At 40.9% G+C, this 26329-nt stretch overlaps 1 long non-coding RNA gene and 1 pseudogene across 6 annotated transcripts; one reads left to right on the top strand and one right to left on the bottom strand.

Annotated features, from left to right (window-relative positions):
* Positions 1-232: 232 nt before the first annotated feature.
* Positions 233-26329, bottom strand: LOC106561294 (uncharacterized). 6 transcript variants are annotated; one of them, XR_006757061.1, is made up of 9 exons: positions 26196-26329; positions 17445-17506; positions 9700-9783; positions 9347-9595; positions 8284-9186; positions 7803-8177; positions 5101-5148; positions 4900-4986; positions 233-4481 (listed from the first exon to the last, which is right to left on the bottom strand). It is a non-coding gene; the product is annotated as an uncharacterized lncRNA (long non-coding RNA). The 6 variants fall into 6 exon arrangements; XR_001318760.2 differs by lacking the exons at positions 17445-17506; positions 26196-26329 and adding exons at positions 9950-10086; positions 10489-10796; XR_001318762.2 differs by lacking the exons at positions 17445-17506; positions 26196-26329 and adding an exon at positions 11570-11670.
* LOC106561287 (UNC93-like protein MFSD11) lies at positions 11745-14961 on the top strand (annotated as a pseudogene).

The following is a 26329-nucleotide window of genomic DNA, read 5'->3' as shown; positions in this document are numbered from 1 at the left end:
GAGGAGTATCCCATAGCCAGATAGCATTCGCTATAAATTATCGTTCAGTTTGGTCCCTAAAACGAGGTTCTAATCTCGTTCCTGGTACTTCATAGCACAAAAGCATTACCTCATGTTATTCTGGAATGCTCTTTAGGTTTTATCACCCAAAGACATCGTAAATCTCCTCTGTCAGTGCTATCTCATAGAGGCCCATCCTCAGTAAAATACACACAATAGTTAACAGAATACTCTATTCTGTTGAATAAAACAACCATTATAATACAATACAAGCATTATAACATAATCTTGCAATTTTCCACGACACTACACGTTAACTGTAGGCAATCGTTTTGAAGGAATCTCCAGTTATAAGGTATCTGTAGAAATATGGAAGATAATGTAATTATTAGACTTTTACATCACCAGGTCATTGTGGATTACTAAAGTATAATATCCCTGACAACAAATCATGATAACATTGACGCATGGGTAGATGCATGGACACACATATGTGCCTGTGTAGCATGTGACAATAACAGGATCATATCAAGGATAGCGTCACAAATGAATACTTAAATACCACTTGAAGCTTGATGATGAGTTGATAATTTGAGTCAACTGTGCAGTGCTAAGTCCCTAGGACCAGGACTGAGAACCACTGCTCTTCATATGTAGACAGGCTTTCATACCTCTCTTTATCTGAGGACAGAAAACCTCACAAGAAAACAGACTTCAAGGGACAGGAACTACACAAATGTACCTGCCCTATCCAGAATAGTCTACTCTCTCATGACAGTTGGGGCTGCTATCCTATCACCCTCCTCCATGGCTGTTTAGCTAGCTACCTACAAATGCATTTGGAGTTTGTTTTTTTACAGTGATAAATACATCAAGATATATGGTGATATTTCATTCACTTAGCTAGCTATCTATACAGTATGTGAAGTTGGCTAGATAGCTAGCTAGCCAACTCACTAGCACATTTAGCAGCTCATTTGCGTTAGCCTGCAATGGGTTCTCCCAGCCATGTGGACAATTGAAAACAGGGCAGCAAAGTTTGTATGTCATCAGAGCGTTTTAGGAGGATATTACTATTAAACTATGTACTCATTAATAACTAGACCTTCATACAAACTTGCTATGCTAAATTCTTGACGCACAATTGACTCTGATTTAAAAAATTATAAACAAATGTATGCATTCTCGTAATGTCGCAAAATAACAAATAAATAACATTTTTACACAGAGATACCAAAGGCAGTACAGTATTAAGACAGTGTCATGGCGACATTGACTAGCTAAACGCATGGTATTTTGAATATAAATCAATCTGGGTTTAGGCCAGGGCACAGCACTATCACAGCAACCACATTAGTTGTTAATGATATTGTCAATGCTTTAGACACTAAAATGAACTGTGACTTGTTTGTGGACTTGTCAAAAGCATTTAATACTGTGGACCATGCTATTTTACTTAAAGTTTTCCTCGATTGGTCTGGGCTCTGACGCCTACTCATGGTTTCATCATTATCTTAGTGACATAACTCAGACCATCGTGATTGATGGGGTTAAGCCTGAATTTCTTGAAGTCGATACTAGGACCTGCTCTTTTCACTATTCATATACATTTTATTGGTTAAAATGTTTAATTTCATCTATATGCGGATGATACTATTATTTACGCAATTGCCCCGACGGCTGACCTGACTGTGACAAGGCTACAGTCCAATTTTGCTGCTGTGCAGGAAGCCATTACTGATTTTTTAAAACGTGTGCTTAATACGGGCAAAATGAAATGCATGTTGTTTTCAAGTTCTCGTTAGATTGTCTCAGATGGATTACATCTTCACGCATCGGATGGTTCTATATTAGAAAGAGTCCCTGTATACAAATACCTTGGTATTTGGATTGACAATGATTTAACGTTTTTAAAAAAACATACGAATGAGCTTGTTAAGTGGGCTGTTTTACAGAAACAGATATTGCCTCTCTCTAGTCACCAGGAAGCAGATTGTGCAGTCAACCTTTCTATCTGTTCCTGGTTATGGCGATACTATTTATCAAATTGCAGTTGCCACTACTCTTAAACCCCTGGATGCCGTTCATCATACCGCCCTTTGTTTTATCACAGGAGACAGTTTTATTACTCACCACTGCATTCTTTAACAAAAGGTTGGCTGGACCTCTTTAAAGTCATATAGATCACATCATTATGCTATTTTTGTTCACAAAGCCCTGCTCTACAAGCTTCCAATTTACCTAACTTCAGATTTAAAATGACAAGTTATTAAACCCATTCACAGGGTCGGTTAACTCTGGAGACTCCTTTTGGTGTCTACAGAGTTAGGTAAATCAGCCTTCAACTTCCTTGCTCCCTGTGTTTGGAATAATATCCAAAATATGTTTTGATTGGATGCTTTGGTGTCCCTAGGGCAATTCAGACAGCTGACAGAGGATTTTTATAATGAAGAATTTGTTTGTTTTAATTGAGTGTTATGTATTTAGTGTATATTGTGCTAGTGTTAGTTGTTGTATTGTGCAGGGCTCATTTGCAAAAGAGACTTTAGTCTCAATATGACTTCCCCATAGGGCAACCTTCTAACATAAGTTGTGCATCTTTTATTTTTATTCAACTTGACATGTTCTCTAAAACACAAATTATATTTCATTAATTAAGTCCTGAAGGTATTGCTTTGCATATATCATTAATTTCTATACCATGTATCAACTACTGCCAGTTTACTGCAAAATGAGGTTCCACCTATTCTAGGTGGAAATCTATCTATTATAAGTCATGCATCAACAGATTCTTCACTTTGTCAACTCAAGGATTAGAACTAGCAAGCAACCTTTTGGTTACTAGCCCAATGCGCTAACCGCTAGGCTACCTGCAACACCTTAACATGACAAGTGTAACTGTAATATTATTTAGAAAGGTTAACCAAACGTGAAGTTATATTTTCAGGTAGGAGTATAGAGAGCAGCTGTCCACAATTGAAGAGATGGTTTCAGACTGAGGCCCAATCCCAAATGGATCCCCAGACCATATGCATTTGTTGAAAGGATTTGACAGTGCAATCAACATGTTAATAGTTATTTCTACCTTGTTGTCCTCTGATAGGCTAGGTTAAAGCTTCACCTGTAAATTAACCCCTTAAAATGAGTGTCAGATCAATGTCGGGCTCTATAAATGGAACACAAAAGAAATCTATATATTTATGAAATGTATTAATAAATAAGTAAATCATTTTACAAATGATTATTAAACGTATATTGGGCTCTATCTGAACTGGAAGATTGTTAGTATAGAATTTGTTAGAACTCGGCCTATTGTAGTCCTACTGCTAGTCCTACATAGCTCGCCAGCATGTATACAGTTAATAACAGTCCAGTAAGTACAGTTATTTTAACAGTCAAAATTCTGTCTTGGGACATATCATTGGAGAGGCGTGCGAAATATTTGCTGACCTGTGCTTGTTTGGCGACGCTTTTACCACGTCAGGAAGAAGAATGAAGCATGTGCACGCGCAAACATTGACATCAATGTTTGGTGTTGATTTGGAGGGTGGTGGTAGAATCTAACAACTGGATTTCATTCTTTCTTGGGTGATGCATTCCTTATCAGAACCGCCCACAAATCATGGATATACTCGCAGACGTGGGAAAAGCATCGCCAAACAGGTACGGGTCGGTGTCCTCGCACATTGACTCTGTACCGGTACCCCCTGTATATAACCACACTATTGTTATTTTACTGCTGCCCTTTAATTATTTGTTATTTTTATTTATAATTTTTTTGTGGTATTTTTCTTAACTGCATTGTTGGTTAAGGGCTTGTAAGTAAGCATTTCACTGTAAGGTATTCGATGCATGTGACAAATCAAATTTAATTTGAAATAACTTGCAAGGTGGCTAAATGTTATACAGCTAGACCAGAGTTCCACTGTGATCTAGGAAATGGGCTAGGTGACTGCATGCTATTTAATGAACTAGTATGCCTATCGTCAACGGCTAGTAAGACAATGCATCCATGCATGCTCTCTTTCCGGATTTTATGACAACAGAATATCAAACATCATAAATAGACAACTTAAAGCAACCACATAAAAACGAACTAACTCCTCACTTCTTGTGTGAACAATTCATTCCCAAAGACTCAGACAACTTGTGATGCCCAAACCTGGCAGGCCTTTTCCTCTTTTTGTCTAAGCAGTAAGGGTGCTCAGGACCGCTGTTCTGGGTTTTGGACGTCTAGCAGTCAGATGACTCTTCGATCCAACCTTGCTCGCTCTAAGGCCAACTGCAGTAGGCTGACAGGGGATCATGGGGTCGGGACATCTAGCTGCTCGTTGTAGTGCAGTTGCTTTCTTGGCTGCTGGGCTGACATGGGCTTTGCTTGGCCATTGCTACCAGGGCGTCACTGTAGTAGTCATCCTTGGTCAAGGAACTGAACTCCTTTGGCATGTCTTCCACCAGGTCAGGCAAATCAGGCAGAATGTCTGTTAGATAAAAACATGATATAGATGAGAGGGGAGCTAAAACAAAGTCTTCAAGACAAACAGTATCATTCAAATGTAATATTTCTATATTCATTTATTTTTTATTTGGGGGATTTGAGTGTAATGTTTTGTACTGTTAGGTATTACTGCACTGTTGGCGCTAGGAACATAAGCATTTCGCTACACCTGCGATAACATCTGCGAAATATGTGTACGCGACAAACAAAATTTGATTTGTGTTAAATGTTGCATGCACTCTTCGAGTCAAATAGATTTGAGTCAAATGTTGTACGCTGGGACTTTTAGTTAATAAAACTCTAACTGTTGATATACAGATTTATATATGTGCTATAGCGATTTATATTCTATAATAACAGAAAAGAGCAAATTCTTTGAAGATCTGGCCTTATTTACTCACCCCCTTCTGAGTCTCTTGGCACAGCGAAAGGCTAGTGGTCAGGAACACTGGAGGTTACATCTTCCCTCTCCAAGCCAGTGGTTATGTCTGTCAAGTGAGTGCAGTTACATCATTTTTAGTCTTGGCATGAACAGAAGATTGTTAGTCTATAATCTAGATATGTAGAAATGATTAGATGATGATGATGATCTGTTAACCAACCGTTTGAAAGGTCCTCTTGTGGAAGTTGTTACGAGGCCTGAACTGTAGCTGTTAAATACATAATATATACTGTGTACCAGTCAAAAGGGTTCCATTTTAGCTCCTGTGTTCTTCTCAATTTGTATTAATGAGTCACTGCAAGGCTCCCTTTATGGTCTCAAACTGGTCTTGAATGTACAAAAAACTTTACCAGAGCTAGAACTCTGCCAGAGAAAGTTAGCATTGTCATATCTGGTGGCTTATCCATTGAAAATTGTCATCCTACAAATACCTAGGTATATGGTTGGATGACAAGTTGTCCTTTAAAGTTCAAGCTTAAATTGAAATAAGGCTTGATTCCTGCTTATGGCTAGAAAGAAGCTTGTTCAGGCCATTTTTCTCTCTGTAATTGTTTATGGTGACTAATTGTATATGCATGCAAACTCCTATCTTAGAGACTGGACTCTGTTTATCATGCATCAATGCGCTTTATTACAAATGCCAAGTCACTCACCCACCATTGCACCTTGTACCAAATGGTAGGTTGGACCTCACTTTATATGGGCAGAAAGATACATTTGTATGTGTTCATCTACAAAGCCCTTTTGGGTAAACTCCCTCTTTACCTCTGTAGTCTGGTCTCCTTCACCACCAGCAGTTACCATGCAGCAGTAACTAACAGTGCAGCCCGGTCTGCTAGGTGGTTGCTACTTAAAGTCCCCAGGACATTCACAGTATTAGGCAAGACTGCCTTCTCTTCTTGTGCACCAGAGGCATGGAATAGTCTACAATCCATGCTTCATCTAGATATGACAGTGCCACTGAATTAATTTAAAATATTGATAAGAGACTGTTACGGAGGACTGCAAATGCTTTTATTAGGCTGGATCGTATTGTGTTGTATTGTTGTATGTTTTAATTATGTAATGTATTGATTGTTGCTGCCTTGTTGGCCAGGTCTCCCTTGAAAAAGAGACTCTGGGTCTCAATGGGCTTTTCCTGGTTAAAAAAAGATTAAATTAAAAAAAGCTTGGACACACCTACTCATTCAAGGGTTTTTCTTTATTTTTACTATTTTCTACATTGTAGAATAATAATGAAGACATCAAAGCTATGAAATAACACATATGGAATCATGTAATAACCAAAAAAAGTGTTAAACAAATCAAAATATTTTATATTCCTTAAAGTATTCCTTTGCCTTGATGACAGCTTTGCACACTTGGCATTCTCTCAACCAGCTTCACCTGGAATGCTTTCCCAACAGTCTTAAAGGAGTTCCCACATATGCTGAGCACTTGGCTGCTTTTCCTTCACTCTGTGGTCCAACTCATCCCAAAACATCTCAATTGGGTTGAGGTCAGGTGATTGTGGAGGCCAGGTCATCTGATGCAGCACTTCATCACTCTCCTTGGTCAACTAGCCCTTACACAACCTGGAGGTGTGTTTTGGGACATTGTTTTGTTGAAAAACAAATGATAGTCCCACTAAGCATAAACCAGATGGGATGGTGTATCACTGCAGAATGCTGTGGTAGCCATGATGGTTAAGTGTGCCTTGAATTCTAAACAAATCACAGACAGTGTCACCTCCATGCTTCACGGTGGGAACCACACATCTGTTTACCTACTCTGCGTTTCATAAAAACACGGCGGTTGGAATCAAAAATCTCAAATTTGGACTCATCAGACCAAAGGACAGATTTCCATTGGTGGCCTGATTCACCCAGTCTCCTCTGAACAGTTGATGTTGAGATGCATCTGTTACTTGAACTCTGTGAAGCATTTATTTAAGCTGCAATCTGAGGTGCAGTTAACTCTAATGAACTTATCCTCTGCAGCAGAGGTAACTCTGGGTCTTCCTTTCCTGTGGCGGTCCTCGTGAGAGCAAGTTTCTTCATAGCGCTTAATGGTTTTTGCAACTGCACTTGAAACTTTCAAAGTTCTTGACATTGTCTGGATTGATTGGCCTTCATGTCTTAAAGTAATGATGGACTGTCATTTCTCTTTACTTATTTGAGCTGTTCTTCCCATAATATTGACTTTGTCTTTTACCAAATAGGGCTATCTTCTGTATACCACCCCTACCTTGTCACAACACAACTGATTGGCTCAAATGCACTAAGAAGGAAAGAAATTCCACAAATTAACTTTGCATTCCAGGTGACTACCTCAGAAAGCTGGTTGAGGGAATGCCAAGAGTGTGCAAAGCTGTCATCAAAGCAAAGGGTGGCTACTTTGAACAATCTCAAATATAAAATATTTTGATTTGTTTAACACTTTCTAGTTACTTCTTGATTCCATATGTGCTATTTCATAGTTTTGATGTCTTCCATTCTACAATGTAGAAAATAGTCAAAATAAATAAAATCCCTTGAATGAGTAGGTTTGTCCAAACTTTTGACAGGTACTGTATATCCAATAATAAAACAAATACTATACTTTATAATACCGTTTCATAAAGCAAATAAGTACCAGCTTTGGTAATTCTAAAGTAAAAAAAGGACTGCATCAAACTTGTTACTCATTCAGTCACGAGCTGGGGTGTGACGTCACCAATTTGTCCAGATACTTATGAATTCTTCAAATGGTGATTTGAAACTTTTCAAACCAGTTGCATGTTTTCAATGAAATGCTAAAATAGATAGCTGTAAAAATACACACAAATAAACAGACATTCTGTATTGTTGCATCATTCATAATTTGTTTGGTGTGCTAACTCACCATCTAATGGCTGACTTGGCTGTCTCAGTTGCTGCAGAAAATCCAGAGATATTGTTGCTGTAAGAGATATTTAATCAACTTCGGCACTCTGCTTTGGTCCATAAAATATTCACATTAAAATGATTTTCTAACCATAAACAATAATTAATTAGCCACTATTTTAACTCCTGTTATCTTTAGCTTCTCAGCCCTGATCTCCGGTGTTGTTAGGAGGAAGTTGATGGACAGGCATTTGTATATCTGAACCACAGCAGCCTGGTGCTTGCATGGAGCTCCTGGGTGCCCTACTGGACAAGTGCAGAGGTCCATCTCTATGTCCACAGTATAGGTCTGGCCTGGTGTGCTGTCCTTCACCCTGTACTGCTTCTCCCCCATCTGACAGACATTAGGAGAGAGAAGATGGACAACTTATATAAGATATAACTAATAATAAAAGACCACATGATGGATATTTGTAATATTACAAATATCACTATTTTACCTGCTCGATGTCAGATGGGTTGATGTTGCTTTCCTGGGCCAGAAAACGAGAGTGCTAGAATGTTTCCCTGCGGTCAAGGGCAACATCAGTCACCCGTGCCTCACAATAGGCCTCCAGGCTGGTCAAATAAGGCAGGGAGATTGAACACTTTCGTCCTCTAGAGGATTTTTATCCATAAGGACCCGCATTGCTGCCTCCACAAAGTCGTTCCCTCGGGTTGGTTCCCCATGTCTTGGTTTTATCATAATACTGAGAATAAAGCATAAGTTAATAGATTGCACCTCATTATACTGTTATACTACACTAACCTGGCTACAACTGAGTTTTGTTTTGCCTGCTGATAGAGGGGCTCAACCATCTCTTCCCTGGCACACATGATGTCTTTGCCGACAGTGAAGAGGGTCTGCCTGTCTCTCAGGTCTACTCCACTCTCCTTGCCCCACAGCCACCTCCACACTGCCTGGAGTAGGTGGAAGGTGTAGAGGAGCAGTGTGGCCCCTGGAAATGCCCCCCCTAATGCTCCCCTCTCTGCCTTGCAGTCATCTGAAATGATGAGGTGAGGACCAGCCTGACCTCTCCCTGCAAAGGTGTCTGCAGTATGTCCTTCAACAGTTGACGGCCCTCAAGGATTGTGGTCTCATCCTCAGACCGAGTCAGGATAACCTCAAGGGGTAGACCGCCAGCACAGGTGTGGGTAAGGAGAAGAAAAACTATGCAGTTCTCTGTCCATGTTCCCAGAGGAATCAATGAAGCACCAGAGGGGCTCCTCCAGAAGATTTCGCAACCTTGGCACAGATCTCGCCGCACCTAAGATTATACTCCTCAACCTGCCTCTCTAGGGCTGAGAGCATCTCAGGCCTATTTTGTTCCCCATGCTCCTGCCTGAACACTTTGTGGTACAATCTGTGCAAAAGAGAAAAGTAGTACAATGATGTGTACACAATTTCCAACACCTACCATGATACAAAAGGAAATTATCATAATCATAACACAAGACTGTCCTGAATTTAAAAAAATGTCACCCAGTTTCCTAGGCACCTATCTTTAAAAAATATTAACTTACTGGTAACAGAACTGGAGGTCTCAACAGAGGTGAAGATGTAGTCCTCTCTGTACTCAATCTGCAGGTCGTTCTTCAGGACCGTCAGGACAGATGAGGGGGAGTGCCCAATTCCAAAGAGCTGGGTCAGTGTCTCTATGGCTTTGGCCCCCACATCCCTGTGCCTGAGGGCGTCTGCCACAAACGTTGTGGTTCTGTACATTGTACATGTACACAATGGCCAAATATTCTGGAAAATTAGGATCTTTGCTCCTGGGACCAAACACACACAGAATTGTGTCAAATTGAATCAGAGAACAAATAAGGGACAACTGGTTTAACAGACAGGCTTATTAGACATGTGAAAGCTGACCCACCTGCTCAATCTTCTGTCTTGTCGGCACGTGGCAGCAGAGTACAGGTAATCTTTGTTTGGAATCTAATAATCACATTGTGTTGACCTATAATGAGCATGAACAAAATGTTGTTTATTCTTCTAATTTCTACAAAACAGCTAAATAATAAATATGACTGCACGTCACGTAATCATTTAACACGTTCATACATTTTTTACGTAGTTATTACACAATCACTCGTATTTCATATGTCACAACGATTCACCAATACCTATGCTATGATGTTGGTAAAGTTTTGTCTCGCGCCCCTGCTGCTGCCGCACGAGTGCAGACACACTTCTCCAAACTCTGAACAGTGTTGGTCATAAAAAAGCTAGCTGGCTGATGGATGCAAACGATGTTCTTCCCCTAAAACATAGCAAAACGACATAATCTGTTTCAGTAGCTATAGTTAGCTAGCTTGGTGTCATCATCTAAAATACCCCTAATTTATAAGACAGTTCTTATTTGATTAATGGTGGTCAGACCCACCTATGTGAAACTAGCCAGTCTACTCAGTGACACCCAGAGAACATTAGCATCGTAGCTCAATTCACTACTGTGAACTGAGCCACATTTACTGCACCAGTCAACCTACTATGTGTATTGAACACTATTCCAGAGGAAAAACAATACAACGTGGATGTTTTGGAGCCTGATAACTCTGGAGGACTTTATAACGTTAGTTTTGGGCAACAGGGTTAAGTAGTTGGCTAGCTAGTTATTTCAATAGGAGAACAACAAGTGGCTACCTAGCTAATACTTACTCACATGGATACTTAAATCATTGCTAAGAATATGGAAAATGACTGCTGGAAAAGTTCTACTGGTCATTGTTTTCAGGCTGGTGCCATTGGTGCTAGCTAGGTACCATGCTACAGCTAGCTAGATACAGATGTTATTAGCAACTTCTGGTGTATCAAAGATATTTGCAAACTCGTTTGATCTTGATCTAATTCAAATGCTCACACAGACGTTTTCCCATTCGGTCGAACAAATAATGTCTTATTATTTGGGGGCGGCAGGTAGCCTAGCGGTTAGAGTGTTGCTAGATCGAATCCCCAAGCTGACAAGGTAAAAATCTGTCGTTCTGCCCCTGAACAAGGCAGTTAACCCACTGTTCCTATGCCGTCATTGTAAATAAGAATTTGTTATTAACTGACTTGCCTAGTTAAATAAATGTTAAATAAAAATAAATTATTACCAACGCAGTAATGTACAGTTTGGCTTGCACGTGCATATTCAGCACACATTCTATAATATAGCTGTGTTATTTGACGTGTGAAAAGCTTATTTGATGCTTCAAATAGTGTTATTTGATGTGCATATTTTTTTATACGCAAAGACACACACGGCGTTCCATATGTGCGAGTGAGTGAGACCGTGTGTGACATGACAGTGTTGCTCCAAGTGCAAGTGACTCCCGACTCTTGTGTCTTCTGTAGCCACTCTTTAAACTCATAGTTGGCCATTCGAAAAGATGCCTCAAAAGAACAGTGGTCCATTTGTGTAAGCCTCGTAGGAAAATACATGGTACTTGTACCCGGGAGGTATAGTAACCAACTATGAATTGAAAAATGCATGTAGTCAACAGTGATATTCACTGACAACTACATAGGCCAAACATTTAATAAGCATACCAGCAAACAACTTTCGTTTTTTATCATGAATTCATTAAAATGATCAATAACAATCTTTGTGATAACTACAGCTAACCTTCAATTGTGGATCCTCGGTTTCACCAGCAAGATGAAAATTATGACTAAAAGTAACAATCCCTAGTCAAAATGTTCTATACGTAAAAATCTTTAAGCTATTTTATACGTTAATGACTGGTATTTTACCTACCTACCTGTAGCGCTATTGGCATTCATTATTCTCAGATGAGGTGAGAGAACTCGCGCTTGGAAGATGATCCTCTCGCGCGCTCTGAATCTATCCAATCACCGCTTTCATGCTGTTGACCAATGACGGGGACGTATGTAGGCTGGAATACGCCTCCATCTTAAAAAGGGCGTGGATTTGGCTTAACCTCTTTTGGGGGAGACGCATTTCGCAAGTGTTCACGAAAGTCTCGCGATGTTGCGCCTCGGTTTTGAAGCACTTTTGCTCAGCCTTGACAGTAATTTGTTTCTACCCGAGCTAGAGTGGTGTTGCATCTTATCACTCAACTTCTGGTTTTGTTATCGACTATCAGCAGTTTGCCAGTTTCGGTGCAATGTCCATCTGGTATCTCCACCTCGTTATTGCACAAACGAGGACTCGTCAGACAGTGCAGCACCCGACTCGATGAGGCGTGTGGACCACTTCAGAGGTTTATTAACTAGCTAGCTGATCATCAAAATATAACAGTGCCGCCTTAAAAACATGAGTCCAGAAGGAAAGACATTGTTGAACATCGTAATCCTGGGCTTTGGATTTATGTTCATGTTCACTGCTTTTTCAACATGTGGAAATATAGAGCAAACTGTGATCAAGAGTTTCAACAGCACTGGCTTCCGTGGGAGTGGATACACAAGCATTGTCCATCATATATGGAGTTTTCTCTGCATCCAACCTGATTGCTCCCTCAGTAGTGGCTGTTATAGGACCACAACTTTCCATGTTCTTTTGTGGACTAGCATACAGTGGATACATTGCCATGTTCATCCAACCCTTCACTTGGAGTTTTTACGCAGCCTCTGTAGTTGTTGGAATAGCCGCTGCAATATTGTGGACTGCTCAGGGTAACCTACTCACCATCAACTCTACAGACGTCACCATTGGCAGGAACTATGGTATTTTCTGGTCCTTGCTACAGTTCAGCTTTTTATTTGGGAACATGTATATTTATTTTGCCTGGCATGGCCATGTTCACATATCAGACAAGGATCGTCAGACTGTGTTCATCGCTCTCACGGTCATAAGCCTGATAGGCAGCTTCCTGTTCTTCCTGATCCAGAAGCCAGAGCCTAAGTCCATACCCTCTGATGAATCTGAGTCACTGCTGCAGGCTGAGTCCTCAGAGTGCCTCTGTTGTTGTAGTGCCTCAAGGTCTCGGTTCCCAAGCTCTGTATGCTTTCAGGAAGGCATTGCAGCTGTCTGTCACTAAAGAGATGCTGCTGTTAAGCATCTTCATAGCATACACAGGCCTGGAGCTGACCTTTTACAGTGGGGTATATGGGACGTGTATTGGGGCCATGACTCAATTTGGGGACAATGCCAAAAGTCTGATTGGGCTCTCAGGCATGTTCATTGGCATTGGGGAGATCCTGGGAGGGGGCATGTTTGGGATGTTGAACAAGTGCAACCGGTTTGGGAGGAGCCCTGTTGTGCTGTTGGGGCTGATCACTCACTTTGTGGCCTTCTACTTGATTTTCCTGAACATCGCCAGCGACGCCCCTCTGGCCCCAGAGGAGGGTACACACCTGCAGGCCTACATCACCCCCAGTGTTGAGTTGGCTCTGCTGTGCAGCTTCCTGCTTGGCCTGGGAGACAGCTGCATCAACACCCAGCTGTTGAGCATTGTGGGATACATGTTCCAGGAGGACAGCGCTCCCGCCTTCGCTGTCTTCTACCTTGTCCAGTCCATCATGGCAGCCCTGGCCTTCTTCTACAGTAACTACCTACTACTGCACTGGCAGCTGCTCATCATGGTGCTAGTGGGCTTCCTGGGCACGCTATCCTTCTTCATAGCTGAGTGGATGGTGGTCTCCAGAAGACGCGGTACTGACAACAATAGCATATGACAACCTAGGCCTAGGGGACAAGGGGCCGTGGTGAGAGGAACTCCCTACCATCCCAGCTATCCTTTAGGACCCTTCAACTGACACTGGCCTACCTCAGCCCCACTAAGCACAGACTGTAGGTAATGCTGTTTTTGCAGTCATCCCAACTCTATAGAGTTTTGCTTTTCAAGTGCAAGAGACACTTTCTGTTGAATGCTGTATGTTTGCTCTACTTGGAGCAAATCAGTCCTTTTTTTTTAAGGAGAGTGGATTTTATATGATAGTGAAATCCATACAAAATTATTGAACAATGCTGTGAATATGCATTTCTTTGTTGATGTTTATAGAAAGCTAATTCTGATTATTTTAACAGCTCTTTCGGATTGTTATTGCAACCCAGCTAAATTCTGGAAAACTGTCAAATATGTAAAGAGTTCTACTTCCTCCTCTCTGCCACAACAAATTAATTCAGACACTGGCCTTATTTCTGGAAAAAATGCCATCATTGAGGCATTTTATTTTACCTTTATTTAAGGCAAGTCAGTTAAGAACAAATTCTTATTTTCAATGACAACCTAGGAACAGTGGGTTAACTGCCTTGTTCAGGGGCAGAACAACACATTTTTACCTTGTTAGCTCAGGGATTCGATCTTGCAACCTTTCGGTTACTAGTTAAAAGCTCTAACCACTAGGCTACTTGCCGCCCCAATTATATCACCATTTTATTTCAGCGGGCTCTCTTTTTGAAATAACTTGTAAGCCAATTCACAATGATATTGGGCTGGATGCTGATAGGGGAAAAATGCTGAATGATCAGAGAAATTATAGTCAAAGCATTTATTTTAGGCTATTTACAGAAAAAGAAGTCCTGGATGCTTTGCTAGCCATAGAAAACAAGAAATCCACAATGGCCAACCAATTGGATCCCAGTCTGCTTAAGTGTGCAGCGCCCATCATTGTAGGCTTGATAACCCACATTGTTATCAGGAAATATTCCAAAAGTATGGAAATCAGCTCTTGTGCTGCCACTCCATATGGGGCGGGGATAGTAGTGATCTTAATGAATATCGCCACATTTCCAGGCTTCCTTGTCTAGCTAAAGTTCTTGAATCCTTAGTGAATGTACAACTTTGCTCTTTTTTATCTGAAAAATGTATTTTGAATGTAAACCAATCAGGGTCTACACCTGGGCATAGCACTATTACAGAAACCACTTGAGTTGTTAATGATCTTGTCAATGCTTTAGACACTAAAATGAAATGTGCTGCTTTGCTTGTGGACCTGTCAAAAGCTTTTGATACTGTTGATCATGCTATTTTATTGAATAACTTGTCCTCGATAGGCCTGAGGTATGACTCTTGTTCATGGTTTAATGATTATCTTAGTGAAAGAACTCAAGCCATCATGATTGATGGGATTAAGTCTGAATTTATTGATGTAAGTAAAGGTGTACCACAGGGGTCACTTTTGGGACCTGTTCTCTTCACTATTTGTATAAACACCATTGGTCAATCTGTGTTAAAAATGGTAAAATTCATCTATATGCAGATGTCATTTTTTTATTTAACTAGGCAAGTCAGTTAAGAACAAATTCTTATTTACAATGACGGCCTACCAAAAGGCAAAAGGCCTCCTGCGGGGACGGGGGCCTGGGATTAAAGAAAATAAATACAATATAGGACAAAACACACATCACAACAAGAGAGACAACACTACATAAAGAGAGACCTAAGACAACAACATAGCAAGGCAGCAACACAATATAACAACAACATGGTAGCAACACATGGTAGCAGCACAAAACATGGTACACACATTATTGGGCACAGTCAACAGCACAAAGGTCAAGACAACAATACATCACACAAAGCAGCCACAACTGTCAGTAAGAGTGTCCATGATTGAGTCTTTGAATGAAGAGATTGAGAAAAAAAAAAACTGTCCAGTTTGAGTGTTTGTTGCAGCTCGTTCCACTCGCTAGCTGCATTGCTCCTTTTTGTTTACAAGGCTCTACTTTATAAACCTATGGTCTTATATAACGTTGCTGTTGAAGTATAGACACTTGAGTTGCCTAACCCGTTCACAGGATTGGTTAACTCTCGAGGTTCCTATGGTCTCCACCGAGTTAGGTAAATCTGCTTTTAGTTTGAATGCACCGTATTCCTGGAACAAAATTCTAAATACATTCCATCTTGATGTTCTGGTGCTGTTCTGGCAATTAAAAGCAATTATTGACACTAAATTGTCCAGTCAATCAAACAATATATAATCAATCAAATAATTAATTTATCAGCCCAAAGATTGATGTAGCAATCACACTTTAAAACAACCATAGTGTTGAGGTAATTAATTACAACTTGTTATGCATTATCAACCTGATATTATACTTGAATGTAGTTACATTTAGAATGGCACCTGTATTTCCATGTTTGTTTTGTATTTTTTTTTGGGGGGGGGGGTTGAGCCTTGAAGGAGAACTGCACCTGCTGATTTGGCCTAGTTTTTTGTCTTACTCCTCAAGAAATGCTGACGGCTATGACAAGAAGCCAAACTTGAGTTGGCTTGGGGGTATGGTTTGATGTACACACCCATCTGTCAGAACTTTGCCCACAGCTGTTTACCCCCACTCAGTCTCAACAAACAAACCAGCAGGTTGAGTTCAATAACTACAGGCAGATGTATGGTGAGATGCCGGAGTAAGCTTTGAATAGGTCAGTAGCCTACAGAGTAATATGAGAAGAATGCAATTGCTGAATTTATTTAGATATTCTAAACTAAATGTTTGATAACTTTCAAATGTAGTAACAGGTCCATGTAGAATAAACAACACTTTACACAATACCATAGAAGAAGTGTTCTGCTAATATAACAATGCGCACCTTTCATTGTCATTACCAGCCGATACAGATACTGTGCCCATCGCCATTTTGTCTGGTGGTAATGTAGCTACCTTGGCAAACATGTCAGAGTGGTCATACCTTCCTGTGTGGTGTCCCATATACAACAAGAGTTCCCTGAGCCTGGTGCAGATCACACAGGGGTTCTCCCTCCCCACATTGACTGATACCATTCAATTAAATAATAAAAAAAAAAGACAATACAAGTAAAAGTTGTCTAGTAAAATTGTAATGCTGATTGCCAGGTCTATCCATTCAGAGACATCAGTGTCAAGCCTGTCTGTCAGTCTGGATTTCATCACATCATCTTGTAACTTTCCATGTGCTGGCTCCATGCATGTTTCTGTGAGGTAGCCTAGTGGTTAGAGCATTGGACTAGTAACCAAAAGGTTGCAAGATCAAATCCTGAGCTGACAAGGTAAAAAGCTGTTGTTCTGCCCCTGAACAAGGCAGTTAACCCACTCTTCCCAGGCTGTCATTGAAAATAAGAATTTGTTCTTAACTGACTTGCCTAGTTAAATGAAGGTAAAATGAAATAGTTAATTATGTAAATGCCTTACTCTGCTTATCTTAATCGGCTTAAGGTCATAATTTAAGTAAGCATACCTGGTTTAATGAGCAATTTTTGTATTATTAGGACATGTAAACAGTTTAATTGGCCTTCCAGCTGTTTATTTGATCTGCACATGTACCAGCACCAGTAGCGCAAGCCTCCCTCCCTGCGTGAGTGAAGTTCGGAAAAACTAAAAGTATCCAGCTTAGACATAGTTTTCACAAACTTTATATATCCAAACTCAGAATCAAATAGTCTTATGCAAAAATAACATGGTCACTGTGGTTGAACGTTTATTTTTATTGCTGATTTTCTGCATTTATCAATAGTCCCATCAGTAGCCTAATTTCAGATGTGTCCATGTAAACAGGAGTATTAGGGAAATCGTTCTTCTTGCAAAGCATGTTAACATTTTAAACTATTATATTAATCTGACTATCCAGAATAATCATATTGTTGTGTTCATGTAACCATGCTCATTGTTCTATTACCAATGGCAGTTAGGATCAGTAATATCTGACCTACAAGCAGGTGCTTTGTTGAAGTTTGAAGTGGTCAGATAAAACCTACCCAATTATGGTCTCCCATCAAAAGACTGAGGCTGGCGTCTGGCAAAAGCATCTCCAGTCAATCTGTAGAAAGAGGCAGAGTTCATCAGTGACACATGGAATGAAAAAGGTGCTGCTATCACTGGACATTTGTGCTGTACCGTATTATGAATAATCACCTCATTGTGAATATGTTAAGTAGATGTGTTGAGTGCCAGGTCTCTCTGCAACACATACACACAGTCACTGTTCTATTATCAATGGCAGTTAGGGATATGTGTTACGTGTGACACGTTTTTCTTGCTCCCCATTTTCCCATCTTAGTGTGTTTGTGTCCTAGGCATTACAGGTGTACTGAGTTGCGGCTGACGATGGTGGGCGTGGCTTCTGTCCGGAGTCCTGGCAGCTGTAGCTGATTGAGAGAGAGAGAACTTTTTTTTTTTTGGCTAGTTGAGGATTTTAGGATTTGTTGTTTTAATTTATCTTTGTTTGTGTTTCAGCCTGTCCTCCTGATGTACTCCACCCTACCAAGGTCCTGGAGAAGGGGAAAAGGTAGATCTGCCCATGTGTGTACATTGCCACGTCGATAACCCATTGTTTTATACACTAGGTTAGCTGGGCGGGTGTCACCCTTGTATTTTCTTGGAACCAGGTAGGACAGTGGGTTAGGGTTTAGAGTGTGTTAGGAAGGATTAGGTGTGTAGAAGAGGAGGGGACCTTTTGTTTATTTTCATTAATTGGACCCCGATCCCAAACATTCCCTTCTCTTACCTTCCCTGTTTTTTTTGGTGTTCTTACTGATTCTTTATGGGTGTTTTTATATTGTTTAATTGCTTAACTAAACATTCCCCGAGGGCTAACCTTGAGTTCTGGTTATTTCCGCTCATTACACCCCACATTTCTTCCCCATCCATCTGGTTTACCTTGTGTGCGTAAGCACAGGCATTTACGTCTCCTCCTCAGACGAGCTACACCCGAGGGGAGAACGTAAGAGTGATATGTTTGTTCCTTGTCTAATGACAGGTTTAACTACTTTTAATAAACCGATACTTCAGCTAGCAATATCACTGTGTAGCCATGCAAGGCAGACCTCACCCCACCGCTGCTTGGCTCGTGCATTGCCTCCTGTGTAATGCAGTCTTAATGTTAACACATCTTCCTTCCTTTTAAAATAATTTTCTCTAACTAAACATGTCACATATCAAATCTCACATTTGTTTACTCAGCATTGCATAACATGCAAAAAAAAAAACATTTTTTGGGGGGTCAAAATCACACATCACTAAACATATTTTGAGTATGTTTGTTTTTTTCCAAAGAAACAGTTTCTGGCCAACAATACTCTATTGTGGCTCTCTTTGTTTTCACATAAACAAACATTCAGTCCAGGTGCTTTTTGTGCAATTCTCAATAAGCCTTTCAGAGGTCTTGACAGTCATGATGATCCTCAGTCCCTTGAGTGAATGGCTGAAACCTTAGATCCACTTGGTTTCCTCGAAGTTGAGATCCATGCTCCGTTTAGATTTCGTAGGATCTCGGTGCAACTTCTCTCTGTATACAGGTTTTTTAAGCAGTTTTCCGGCTGATGGGACCATTCCCATTAGTTGTTATGTTCAAGAAGACCTCTGGGTGGAGTGGACTGTGCTGACAATTGAGGTATGAACTTTGCAAGGTAGGCGATCCTGCCTGTGAAGCATCTCATGTTGTCCTTGTTCTTCGAGTGCTCCATTTTGTGATCGCTGATGTTTTCCACAGGTCTGGTTTGACTCCCTCCTCTGAGAGTATGTCTCCCATAAAGGTAAGTGTTTTCCCACCAAACTCGCATTTGTCGTTTAGTTTCAGGTTGACTTTCCATGTCAGGTCCAGCACTTGTCTCACTCTCGCGTTGTGTTCTTTTTTTGTGGACCCCCAGATGATGATGTCGTCCATCATGGTCTCTACTCCTGGAATATGCTCGAAAATCATGTGGATTGTCTTGTGGTAGACCTCTGGCACTGAGAGAATCCTGTATGGTAGACAAAGAAATCTGTACCTGCCCTCAGGTGTGTTGAATGTGCATAGCCTTTAGCTTGCATCAGCTAGCTTCATTTGCCAGAATCCTGATGAGGCCTCAAGCTTACTGAACCACTTTGCTCCAGCAAACAGCAACATTATCTATTTTCTGGTTGGCAACTTCAAATGCTCTCACTTGATGGCTTTGTTGAGATCTCTAGGGTCTAGACATATCCTGAGATTGCCATTCTTTTTCACCACAATAACCAGCGAGCTTACCCAATCTGTAGGTTCATCGATTTTTTTTTTATTTTTTTTATTTTATTTTATTTTTTTATTTTTTTTGTGACGACGTCCAATTTCTCCATGAGTCCGAGTTCCTCGATCTTTTTCCTCAGTGTGAATGGAAATTTCTTGCACGAATACACAACTGGAGTAACTTTGTCATCAGTACATGTTTTGTGTTCTCCAGCTAAACATCCGAGACCTTCAAACACATCCTTGTACTCAGTCAGTAGTTATTCTTGGTCATTTTCAGTCTGATGTCACTACAAACACTCTTCACCAGATTCAGCTTTTCACATGCACTGAGTCCTAGGACAGGCTGTACACTTTTCCACAATCAGCAGCTGTGCTTTGAACTGTTTTCCTTTATGCTGTAAAGTTATTATGCAGCTTCCGTTGACTGGTACATTCTCCCAAGTAACCTTCACAGGGTTGACTGGTACATTCTCCCAAGTAACCTTCACAGGGTGTACTTTCCCTTATACTTTGTGTTTTGTAGTCATCCAGCAACAACAGGTTTACCTGAGCTCCAGTATCGAGCTTGAATGGTATTATAGTCTCATTCATGGTCAATGGCACAATCCATTCAGCTTTTATTGCATTGCAAATATCCAAAGAATCAACAAAGAATTCTTCAGTTTCCTCCTTGACTGTGTGAAAATGTTTCTTTGTAGCCTCAGCTCTGCAGCATTTTGAGAAAGTATTATTTTCCCCAAAGTTGTTAAACAATTTGCCATATGCAGGGAAATTTTATAGCTGGATAACTCATCATTTTCCACATGTAAGCTGTGTTCGAATACTCATACTACCCACACTTGCCGTACTATTTGTGATGTGAATTGAGTATATAGTATGCTTATTGGTCATAGTATGGATATAGTTAGTATGCCAAAAGTTTCCGGATGTTGTACTAAATTCGCGAAAATATGAAGTACACACGCAGAGGACACTATTTCCGTACTTTAGGGCCCATAATGCAATTCTTCAGGAAATGGGCGTGGCTTCACATTGTTTTCAGATTGATTTGAAGAAAAATGGAGAAATTTGCAGCCAAAGTCCAATGTTAGCAGATACAAATTCATTGCTTTAACTAATTATGCCAACTAATTAATTGAGCAATGTAATAAAGTAATTCCTTTTCAAATAAGTTGCTTTACACGTTATGTTGGCTGACAATTTGTTAGCTACGCTGTCCTTACGAACGACATCTCAATCTCTTCATTCAAAGACTCAATCATGGACACTTTTACTGACAGTTTTGGCTGCTTTGTGAGATGTATTGTTGTCTCTACCTTCTTGCCCTTTGTGCTGTTGACTGTGCCCAATAATGTTTGTACCATGTTTTGCTGCTGCTACCATGTTGTGTTTCTACCATGTTGTTGCTATGTTGTGTTGCTACCATGCTGTGTTGTCATGTGTTGCTGCCTTGCTATGTTGTCTTAGGTATCTCTTTATGTAGTGATGTGTGTTTTGTCCTATATTTATATTGTATATATTTTCTTTAATCCCAGGCTTCTGTCCCCTCTGGAGGCCTCTTGCCTTTTGGTTGGCCGTCTTTGTAAATAAGAATTTGTTCTTAAATGACTTGCCTAGTTAAATAAAATAAAAAAACAGCATAAAATATCTAAGTAGTAATTTGTTATGCTAACTAGCTAGCAAGAGGTTGCATAGCAACCGCATCAACTTCCGGTAGACCGGCGAATAGCTAGTACCCTCGACTGAAAGGATACTGTTCCGTTTTATAGTATACTAAAATTAACTAATAGTATGTAGTATATACTCAAGTGTGTAGTATACAGTATGTGTATTCAAACACAGCTATAGTGTTTAGATTTCTCTTTTCCTTGTTTTTGTTTTGTAAAGCATTGTGTTGCTCCTCTCTTTTTACTGCATGCACTGCAGTCTCATCCCTGTGCAGCTCTTTAGCTTGTGGTTTCAGCTTCTCTGCACATATTCAAAGCTTTATCCAAAGTTAAATCTAGCTCAAGCAGAAATCTCTCCTTGAGTCCATTATCAAGTATGCCACAGACTATCCTGTCTTTCACTAGTGAGTCTTTCTTTCATATTTTCAAATTCACACATTTTGCTCAGTGTGATGAACTCAGCCAAGTATTGGTCAAAACTGACTCCCTGTTTCTGATCATGACAGAAAAACTTGTAGCTCTCTCAAATGTGATGTTCTGGCTTGGTACAAAGTATTCATCAAATTAGCCATGAGCACAGTCAATGTCAAGTTTGCCTCTTCTAAATTTCAAATGCATCCTCTCCAATAACATGCAGAGAAATGGAAGCTTTCAATTTGCCATAATCTCCCCCTGCTCCACTGGCTGCTAGGCAGTGGTGTGTATTCATGGATGCCAAGGGAAGTAAGGCTTCCCCAAAACACTTTTAAAAAAAAATAAGTAAAAACATATAAAATAATTTCTTTCATCTCTCTGTGTTTCATAATTTCCTTTCAATCCCTAAATGTATCTCACTGTAGAAAGCATCCAAGCGAAACAGTGCCCCTCTGTCTCTGTAGCCCATCTATCTGATGCTGTTTGGTCAAAAAGAGCATGATATTGTTGCCACTCATCGCATTGAATGCAAGGGAAGCCAGCAAGCGTTTGGCCTCCCTTGATAAAAATTTGAGAATAATAGCCAATCAGCATTGAGCTGAACTGTGTGAGCTGAACTGTGAATGGTCCTGGCGCACCAAAAATAAGTGTCAAGGCAAGCCAGTTTTGATTTGTCTTCATGTAACCGATGTGAAATGGCTAGTTAGTTAGCGGTGGTGCACGCTAATAGCGTTTCAATCAGTGACGTCACTCGCTCTGAGACTTGAAGTAGGGTTTCCCCTTGCGTTGCAAGGGCCGCAGCTTTTGTGGCGAGATGGGTAACGATGCTTCGTGGGTGTCAGTTGTTGATGTGTGCAAGGGTCCCTGGTTCGAGCCCAGGTTGGGGCGAAGAGAGGGACGGAACCTACACTGTTACATTCAGACCAATCACATCACGCTAAACAACATTGACAGAGAACTTGAATTGTTGCATCTTGATGTGTTGTTCTCCGGTGGATAGCTAAAATTGTCTCTTTCCTAAATTAACAACGGTCCTGATCCAGCCATACAAGTGGTGGTCAGTGCTCTTTAATTATATTTCACCATTATTTAACCAGGTAGGCTAGTTGAGAACAAGTTCTCATTTACAACTGCAACCTGACCAAGAGTAAAGCGAAGCAGTTCGACACATACAACAACAGTTACACATGGAATAAACAAAACATACAGTGTGTGCAAATGAGGTAAGATATGGGAGGTAAGGCAATAAATAGGCCATGGTGGCGAAGTAATTACAATATACCAATTAGACACTGGAGTGATTGATGTGCAGAAGATGAATGTGCAAGTAGAGATACTGGGGTGAAAAGGAGCAAAATAAATAAATAAATAAATAAATACAGTATGGGGATGAGGTAGTTGGATAGGCTATTTACAGATGGGTTAAGTACAGTGATCTGTGAGCTGCTCTGACAGCTGGTGCTTAAAGCTAGTGAGGGAGATATGAGTCTCCAGCTTCAGTGATTTTTGCAGTTCATTCCAGTCATTGGCAGCAGAGAACTGGAAGGAAAGGCGGCCAATGAGGAATTGGCTTTAGGGGTGATTAGTGAGATATACCTGCTGGAGTGCGTGCTACGGGTGGGTGCTGCTATGGTTACCAGTGAGCTGAGATAAGGCGGGGCTTTACCTAGCAGAGACTTGTAGATGACCTGGAGCCAGTGGGTTTGACGATGAGTATGAAGCGAGGGCCAGCCAACGAGAGCGTACAGGTCGCGGTGGTGGGTAGTATATGGGGCTTTGGTGACAAAACGGATGGCACTGTGATAGACTGCATCAATTTGTTGAGTAGAGTGTTGGCTATTTTCGTCGAGGATCGGTAGGATGGTCAGTTTTACGAGGGTATGTTTGGCAGCATGAGTGAAGGATGCTTTGTTGCAAAATAGGAAGCTGATTCTAGATTTAATTTTGGATTGGAGATGCTTAATGTGAGTCTGGAAGGAGAGTTTACAGTCTAACCAGACACCTAGGTATTTGTTGTTGTCCACATATTCTAATTCAGAACCGTCTAGAGTAGTGATGCTGGGCGGGCATGTGCGGGCAGCGACCGGTTGAAGAGCATGCATTTAGTTTTACTTGCATTTAAGAGCAGTGGGAGGCCACGAAAGGAAAGTTGTATGGCATTGAAGCTCGTCTAGAGGTTAGTTAAGTGTCCAAAGATGGGCCAGAAGTGTACAGAATGGTGTCGTCTGCGTAGAGGTGGATCAGAGAATCACCAGCAGCAAGAGCGACATCATTGATGTATACAGAGAAGAGTCGGCCCGAGAATTGAACCCTGTGGCACCCCCATAGACTGCCAGAGGTCCGGACAACAGGCCCTCCGATTTGACACACTGAACTCTATCAGAGAAGTAGTTGGTGAACCAGGCGAGGCAGTCATTTGAGAAACCAAGGCTGTTTAGTCTGCCGATAAGAATGTGGTGATTGACAGAGTCGAAAGCCTTGGCCAGGTCGACGAATACGGATGCACAGTAATGTCTCTTATCGATGGCAGATATATTGTTTAGGACCTTGAGCGTGGCTGAGGTGCACCCATGACCAGCTCTGAAACCAGATTGCATAGCGAAGATACGGTGGGATTCGAAATGGTCGGTAATCTGTTTGTTAACTTGGCTTTTGAAGACCTTAGAAAGGCAGGGTAGGATAGATATAGGTTTGTAGCAGTTTGGGTCTAGTGTCTCCCTCTTTGAAGTGGGGGATGATCGCAGCAGCTTTCCAATCTTTGGGGATCTCAGACGATACGAAAGAGGTTGAACAGGTTAGTAATAGGGGTTGCAACAATTTTGGCACATCATTTTAGAGAGGGTCCAGAATGTCTAGCCCGGCTGATTTGTAGGGGTCCAGATTTTGCAGCTCTTTTAGAACATCGGCTATCTGGATTTGGGTGAAGGAGAAATTGTGGAGGCTTGGGTGAGTTGCTGTGGGGGGTGCCGGGCAGTTGACCGGGGTAGCCAGGTGGAAAGGATGGCCAGCCGTAGAAAAATGCTTATTGAAATTCTCAATTATAGTGGATTTATCGGTGGTGACTGTTTCCTAGCCTCGGTGCTGTGGGCAGCTGGGAGGAGGTGCTCTTATTGTCCATGGACTTTAGTGTCCCAGAACTTTTTTGAGTTTGTGCTACAGGATCTAAATTTCTGTTTGAAAAAGCTAGCCTTAGCTTTCCTAACTGCCTGTGTAGATTGGTTCCAAACTTCCCTGAAAAGTTGCATATCACGGGGGCTATTCGATGCTAATGCAGTACGCCACAGGATGCTTTTGTGCTGGTCAAGGGCAGACAGGTCTGGTGGGAACCAAGGGCTATATCAGTTCCTGGTTCTAAATTTTTTGAATGGAGCATGCTTATTTAAGATGGTGAGGAAGGCACTTTGAAAGAATGACCAGGCATCCTCTACTGACGGGATGAGGTCAATATCATTCCAGGATACCCCGGCCAGGTCGATCTGGAAAGGCCTGCTCGCTGAAGTGTTTTAGGGAGCGTTTGACAGTGATGAGGGGTGGTCGTTTGACTGCAGACCCATTACGGATGCAGGCAATGAGGCAGTGATCCCTGAGATCTTGGTTGAAAACTGCAGAGGTGTATTTGGAGGGCGAGTTGGTTAGGATTATCTATGAGAGTTCCCGTGTTTACGGATTTGGGGTTGAACCTGGTAGGTTCATTGATAATTTGTGTGAGATTGAGGGCATCAAGCTTAGATTGTAGGATGGCCGGAGTGTTAAGCATGTCCCGGTTTAGGTCACCTAGCAGCACGAGCTCTGAAGATAGATGAAGATAGAGGTCACATATTTTTTTCATGAGCATGGCCTTAGTATACCCAAGAAGACTGAAGGCTGCGATCGTTGCCAAAGGTGCTTCAACAAAGTACTGAGTAAAGGTTCTGAATACTTGTATCAATAAGATCTTTTTTTAAATATATTTTTTTATAGATTTGCAAAAATGTCTAAAACCTGTTTTCCCTTTGTCATTATACCTAGGATAGGATAAAGTAATCCTAACCCCCCCCCTTAAAAGTTTTAGATGCACTATTGTAAAGTGGTTGTTCCACTGGATATCATAAGGTGTGTCAAGTTGTGTATGGTTCACACTGCAGCTCTTTGCCCAAACTTGAAAAAGGCCTTTAAGGACTGAAGGACGCAAGGGACAACTCAGTTTTCTTCTGACTTATTTTATTTCTTTAGTCAGTTAGTTAATTAGTTCTTTAGTTAGTTAGGTTGATAACCTTTAAAGGCAAAACACAAAAAGAAATATACATTACTTCAAGTAAGGTCATTTCAAATTAAATATATAATCTTAATGTAGTCATTATCTAAATTATACTATATACTAAATTAGACAATTGGTCTCAATTCTCAACACAAATAAACACCTAACTGGCAACAATTTTACACAATGTCCATGTGCCTACCGGTTGAGTCTCCAGAATCCTAAATGAGCTGAATGTGTATGGATGAGAGTCTCCTCTTCCATGAAGGACTTCCAGTGAAATGCTTTTCCACCAAACATTTCACCACCTGCTATCACAAAGGTGCACCAGTATAT

The sequence above is a fragment of the Salmo salar genome, chromosome ssa10 (assembly GCF_905237065.1).
Source record: "Salmo salar chromosome ssa10, Ssal_v3.1, whole genome shotgun sequence".
Lineage (NCBI taxonomy): Eukaryota > Metazoa > Chordata > Actinopteri > Salmoniformes > Salmonidae > Salmo > Salmo salar.
This window is presented reverse-complemented; position numbering and strand designations above follow the sequence as displayed.